Raw genomic sequence first — 7,775 nt, 5'->3', positions numbered from 1 at the left:
CATACGTACGCAACCCAGGCAACGATTAGTTCTGTGAAACAAAGCAAAGCCAATGTTACACCGTGTCTACACCAGACGCGAGTGACGCGGCGCGACAAAATACTATAGAACTCATTATAATCAGTGATGCTGTCTACACCATAGATATATATACATATCTATGGTCTACACTGGATGCGGTGCGGCACGACAAATCCCCGACAGAAAACTGCTGCTGCGTTCTATTTATGACGTATTGACACAAATGTCAAATGATTTTCAACGGTCGCTTTGTTGCATCCAGTGTACTAGACAGACTTTAGCTGTTGCGGCGCAGACACAGTGTTACTCGCCTATCGAGAAGAAACAAAACAACCTCGGCGTCCGATCGCAGGCCTTCCGCTCCTTGAGTTCTCTCCAGCGCTGGAAAGCTGATCCGATATTTACACGGGTCCTACTTCTTGCCTTAAGCCTTCTTTTGTTCCGCAGACATTTTCCTCTTTTGTTTTTTATCCGCCATCTCTATCTTTCTGTCGCTCGGCTCGGCTAATGTCCATCCTGTGCACTGAACCCTCTCTCCTCCACATCATGAGTAGACACGCACTTACTGCTGATTGGCTACAAGTTTGTTTTGCTATTTGGCCCGAATCAGTTTTCTAAAGCGTTTTTGAAAAATCGCTTACCCCACCTTTAATCAAATCATTATTTTATGTTCTTATCAACGAAAGGGATTAATCGAGTTTACCGCAGGTTTTTGAATGAAAGTAGTCCATATGACTCATGGCCTATATTTATATAAGGCTTCTGAAATCATACGACAGCTTTCAAAGAGAAACTGACTGAAATTTAAATGGTCATTTGCTCATAATCTTCTATTAACTCGAGAATCACTGCAAATGACTCAGTGAATCAAGTCATTCAATGAGTTGAACCACAGAACAGAAGCAGTGAATAAGTCATTATTTTGAGCAGGCTCTTAAAAGATGAAAGGGGTTTGAGCTAGTTCACAAATTGGATTTCATGATTTGTTCATGAATTAATGTTCAAATCACTAACTCATGAAAGTAGCTCATATCACTCATGTGCTATATTTTGAGCCATATTCTGCAAAGGTTTCTAGGAATGGACCAAAATAATTTAAGTTGTTATTTGATGAAAAAATAAATAAATCACCCTCCAGTGAGCTATTAACTTGAGCTGCAAATGACACAAATGAATCAATGAGTTGAACTAGAGAATAGAAGTCAACAAATCATTGCTTTGAGCTGGTTCTCATGAATAAAGGGGAATGATCTTGATCTAGTTCACAAACTGGACTGAGTAATTAGTTCATGAATCAATATGATTTGTTTATGAATTAGTTCAACTCAATGATTTACTAAACAGGTTCTTGAATTAACAGCTCACTGGAGAGGAAGACTGTCAGTGAAAAATGACTTAAATTTTGATTTGTTAATCACACAATGCTATCATACGACTTGAAATACAGTGCAACAGTTGTATGGACTACTTTTACAATGTAGGTTACAATATGAAAAAGACCTGTGTAAATATCTATAATATCACATTTTTATTCTAATATGTGACCCTGGACCACAAAACCAGTCATAAGGCTCAATTTTTTGAAATTGAGATGTATACATCATCTGAAAGCTGAATAAATAAGCTTTCCATTGATGTGTGGTTTGTTAGGATAGGACAAGATTTGGCAGAGATACAACTATTTGAAAATATGGAATCTGAGGGTGCAAAAAAATCAAAATACTGAGAAAATCGTCTTTAAAGTTGTCCAAATGAAGTTCTTAGCAATGCATATTACTAATCAAAAATTAAGTTTTGATATATTTATGGTAGGAAATTTACAAAATATCTTCATGGAACATGATCTTTACTTAATATCCTAATGATTTTTGGCATAAAATAAAAATTTATAATTTTGACCGATACAATGTTTTTTTGGCTATTGCTAAAAACATACCCCAGCGACTTAAGACTGCTTTTGTGATCCAGGGTCACATATATCCAGTGGTTGGTTCCACAGAAGAAAGAAAGTCATACAGGTTTGGCACAACAAATAAAGGTGAGTAAATTATGATCATTTTAATTTTTTGGTGAACCATCCCAACAGTGTTGTTATCCCTGCATCTCATTTCTATGCATCTCTCTCCTTCCTCATGAGTTCAGTCTTCTGCTTGCAGTCATGTGAGAGTGCCAATTCAGTTAGGCCTAAATAACATTAACCATTCTTCCGTTATAGCCATCAACATACCAAAAAACACACACACACACAAACACGCAAACCACCATCAGCTACAAGAGAAAACCAGCATCTTGAAATCAAGAAGCAGAGATTAAACAATATACAAACAATACTCTGTTAACAACAGAAAGGAATCCATACAATCTAGTACCAGCGAATAAATAAATAACAACCAGCAGTGAAGTCTTTTTGCCACATAATAAATGACACGATTCTCTTACGTCCCATTAGATTAAACAATTAACAGGCTCATTAATGTAGGAAGCAGCAACAGACTTCCTGTCATTCAGTACTGTAATTGTTGGAACAGATCCCTTAAAGCAAAATAGAGTTAAGATCCCACAGGACGGGCACATGAGGGTTTGACGTCAGCCCAGTCTACAGCCTTCACAAAGAGTCTGGAGAAGACAAACACTGAGGCCGAGTAGATAAACACTAGAGACAATACAATGTGTAGATCAGTCCTGTGAGTTCCAGGCAGCACCTTATGAAACACCTTAAATAATAATGTTATTTAGAAGCCAGAGTGACCCAGGTCTAGTTTCACTAATACTGATGTAATATATCTGCACCAAAAGGATAGATGGGTCTCTGATATTACAGGCATACTGACCCCTGGAGGAGAGGGAGGGCATGAGATTGCAAGACAACACAAGATTAAAAAAGCTGAACCACCAGACAATTATGGGATTTTTTTTAGCAATATATATTTTTATTTGCTAGAAATTAAATTCAATATATTATATTGTAATATATAATTTTATTTGCATTTTCTCTTTTTTTTTTGCTACCTTTTTTTCTTTTTAAAAACTATTTTTTTCCCTTTAAAAATATTTTTTTCATATATAAAATATTCTAAATCAAAAACATTCTAAAGAAGTCAATATAAGTACATATACATTATATAGAGAAAGAAAAATATTAAATATTATAAATATTAAATTAACTATTATATACATATTAAATAAATGTTATTATATAGCTCCAGTTTTGCTAGAAATATCTCATATTTAAATCAAATAAAATTTTCATATAAAAATTGTGTGTGTATCTATTTATCTATCTATCTATAACTTTATTTATCCTCGGATAAATATGCTATATATAAATAATGTAACTCCATAAACTCATAAGCATACTTTTGCTGGAAATATTTAATATGTATATCAAATGTAATAGGTGGGTGCATTTATATAGGCCTATATTAAAAAAAATTACTTCATAAATTCATAGACACTTTTGCGACAGAACAATGTTTAAAAAAAAAAATAGTGATTGGTTTGTGGTTTATCACATTCTTATTGCAAAACCCTCACACAAGAGCAAATTCGACAGAACTCTTAAAATCAAATTATGTCAGTCAGGCAGGCAGACAATATCTTTAAGTTAACAACATTTAAGTTCTCAAGACATACAATGTTATATGCATTTTTTTTAGATGTAAAATTGTGAGTGACAACACAACGCTGACCCGAAATGTACAATGACAAATCTGTGAACTGCCCCAAAACTCTCTCACACTGGCCTTTAAGTAAGAACTCTGTGAGGCTGCTTAATCTTCTCTCCATGCAAATATTACAAAGGCAGTTGAACTTGCAAATTAAGTATAATAGTTCCAACCTAACATACCAACCCACAATATGTTTAACAGCCCAAATTAGCATGCTCACAAAAAGGAGGCGTGTCCCATCAACCTATACTCTAGTATCACACAGGACAGGGCATCACCTGACACCCAAACATTCTTCTTCATATGCTAGAACTACACTTTTCACACAGTAACCACTGTGGAAACTGAAACGCATAGTAAATAAAGATCATGTGAGCGTGTGCTCCGGGTTCCTTACTTCTTGTAGTCGGCGCTGAAGAGGCTGGAGGCGGCCCCGCCGCTGCTGATGCTCGCGGGGATGCTGCTGTTCTCCTGCGCCGCGTCCACACCGGACTCCACCGAGCCCTGCTCGTTGTATGACACACTGTTGGCGGACATCCCGAGCATTTACCCCGATTCACACTGATCACAACTGCACCGCAACCTTATTTGTCCTCCGATAAACGCAGATGTGTTTTAACGATGTTGCGTTTCTACTTTCCACTGAATGGCTCGAAAGAAAAAAACTTTTTTACTCCTGACGTGCAACTTTTTTCCTCTTCCACGCAGAGCCGGAAGTGAGCTGGAGTCACATGACCGTCACATGACAGCAGCGTGACGAAGACCAAACACACACGCACACGACACTTTTTTCTTGTTCAAAAAGAGTGCCAAACTTTTGATGTATTATGACAACTTTTCTAAAAGAATGTAAGTTTATTTTTGCACTTTTAAGTATCGATAATAATTAATTTGACATGCAAATACACAATATTTGTTTTCTGTTTTTATTTTTATAATTGCTTTTTGTTGGAATATATTCATGTCTCGCTTCCCTGTTTCTGTATGTTTCTACAAGTTTTGTAATAAAAAAATTAAAATAAAACTTTTTTCTTGTTCTGTTATGCAATTATTGTCATCTCTGTTCTGTTTATAAGCATAATAAAAGAAAACTTAAAAAAAAAGAGAATATTACCAAAAAAAAAAAAACGTTTTTCTTGTTCTGTGACTATATTTTCCATTTAAAATATTTATATTCTGTTTTATAAATTCATTTATTATCCCATTTTATTATACCTATTAATTATTAATTAGGTTACAGCCCACAGACTTTCAAATTAAAAGAGAACTTTTTCTAGTTTTATTTATTACGAATATTTAATCTGCAATCCCACACTCACAAACAAACCTCAAACTATGAAAAATAAAGTCCAATTTTGTCAGAAAACGCAACCAAAACTGCCAAATATGGAAGGTTTACCAAATAACCATTTTATAACAAATTATATAACAAATAATTACTACATTATTCTTTAATTAATATTTTTTTAAAAGCAACATTTAAATGTAACTCTTAAATAAAAACATATTTAAACGATGCACATTATTTGTCCCACATTATTTTACATTAAGCACTCCCTATCAAATAACACATTTATTATTTGTTTACAAACAATGATGTTAATGTAATTGAATTGTTAAATAAATACTTATATTAATATAAGTAATTATATGTAATTTAATAATATTAATATATTTTTTCAACAATATTTTCAGCAGCGTGACGAAGACTAAACACACATCCGTCTTCTCTCTTGTTCTACGACTATATTTTCCGTAGCCTATTTGTATTCATTTTCATAAAGGACTTTATTTTTGCATTTTTATCTCATGTTATTATTCTCATTAATTATTTCTGGTTTTATTTACTAATAATCTTATTTTATGATCCTAATTAATTATTAAATACACCCCCAAACGTCCTCTCTCACTCTTTGTATTTTTATATTTTTCTTTATTAATTATTTAACGGAGCATTAATCTTTCTTAAACGGGGGATGTAATATTTTGTCAGCCCCTTACAAAAAGTACTGTGATGGTTATTATGATATAATGATGTATCAGATGGTAATACCGTGGATAGAATTTAACATATAATGCAGGCAATAAATGATGTATAATGTGAGTGTTATTTTTTCCATTTGAAGTGCCTGAAAACCCGTAGCGATTCTCATAATAACCAGCAGATGGCAAAAAAAAATCCTGGTTAAAAATATTAGTACGTGTCCTGTTTTTGTCACGTGCTGCTGATGATCTAAAAGACCACTAAATATATCTGTCAATGTAATAAATTATATACTAAAATAAAAAAAAAAAGAATGTGACTTTTCTAGCTTTTTATCTGCAACAAAACCCTCACACGCTCAGTCACACGTATTTACTTCATCTCTTTGTTTGACCCTTTCTTTTCTCCTCACCTCCATAAATGACCCTAGAGTCACCTTTACTTTGAAAAGCTTTTGGAGAGGTGAAGAGTTACTCTTTAAACCGGAGCAATCAGATGATTGTTGACCAGAGCTGTAGTGTCTCATTGTAAGACTCTGAACATCTGAAACAGGTACGGCTGGTTTGAGGATCGTTTTATCTTGTAATGTTTGTAGAGCAGAAGGCCACAGGTCTGACGGCCTCAGGGTCAGTTAACAGACACGTTTACAGGAAGATAACAGCTTCAGAATTCACTGTGGGTCATTAAGACATCATCGATTACCTCAAAATAATTACTGCTGTGCTGACTGTAAAATATCTGAGGTTTAAGGGTTCACGGGGGGGGTATGGCTTTATTCCTGAAAAGACATCACAGGATGTCAGATTATTTATGCCTTTGATACAAGACAAAATCTTCAGTGGGTTTGTCTTTTTGTATGGGCAAGAATAAGAAGTTAGTTTAGTAAATCTGCAATCCCACACTTACAAACCTCAAATTGTGTAAAATAAAGCCCAGTTCTGTCAGAAATAGCAACCAAACATTTTTTACCAAATAACCATTCTATAAAAGTATGTAACAAAATAACTAATAACTAAATGATAATAACTAAATAATAACTAAATAATAATAGTATTATATACATGTTAAATTCTACATTAATTCTTTAATGTATATTTTTTATATGAATATTTAAACAAAGATATTAAAGATTAAAAACATATTTAAAAATCAAAATTATTTGACATTAAGCACTCAAATAATAGAATTATTATTTTTTACAAATAATTATAATTTTAAATAAATAAATATAGCAATATTATATTATATAGGGCTGTATAAATGCAATTTAATAAAATCAATATAATCATTCAACAATATTTTTTCAGCATTATCTTTGATTTAGAAATATCAACACTAAAGAACCATAATAAAAATTAACCAGACAAAATAAAACAGCAAATACACATTAGAAAAAATATATGCGTACAATAATAATTATTTAAAAATATATATTTTATTGTACAATATTTATTTATTCATATTACATAATATATTCTTCATATAATCCATTTAAAACTTGTATTCCTCATTTCATCTGCTATTAATCAACAAACACACATCTGTTTGTCATGAAGACATTTATTACCCCTTTCAAGCTGCACAAATCAGAGCAAATGTCTGTTCTTACAGCGAAAGCACTTCCCTGTCAATGGGTTTTTAAAGTGCTTTCAGTTTATTTGTGATGAATTATGATAATCTGGGTATTAAATTATGAAAATACACTGAGCAAAAGTCTAAAAGTCTAACTACAGTATCTCACAGAAGTGAGTACACCCCTCACATTTTTGTAAATATTTTATTATATCTTTTCATGTGACAACACTGAAGAAATGACACTTTGCTACAATGTAAAGTAGTGAGTGTACAGCTTGTATAACAGTGTAAATTTGCTGTCCCCTCAAAATAACTCAACACAGCCATTAATGTCTAAACCGCTGGCCACAAAAGTGAGTACACCCCTAAGTGAAAATGTCCAAATTGGGCCCAAAGTGTCAATATTTTGTGTGGCCACCATTATTTTCCAGCACTGCCTTAACCCTCTTGGGCATGGAGTTCACCAGAGCTTCACAGGTTGCCACTGGAGTCCTCTTCCACTCCTCCATGACGACATCACGGAGCTG

This window comes from Sinocyclocheilus anshuiensis, unplaced genomic scaffold (assembly GCF_001515605.1).
Source record: "Sinocyclocheilus anshuiensis isolate Anshui unplaced genomic scaffold, SAMN03320099.WGS_v1.1 scaffold1184, whole genome shotgun sequence".
Lineage (NCBI taxonomy): Eukaryota > Metazoa > Chordata > Actinopteri > Cypriniformes > Cyprinidae > Sinocyclocheilus > Sinocyclocheilus anshuiensis.
The sequence above is the reverse complement of the archived record's forward strand: the minus strand, read 5'-3'. Positions refer to the sequence as shown.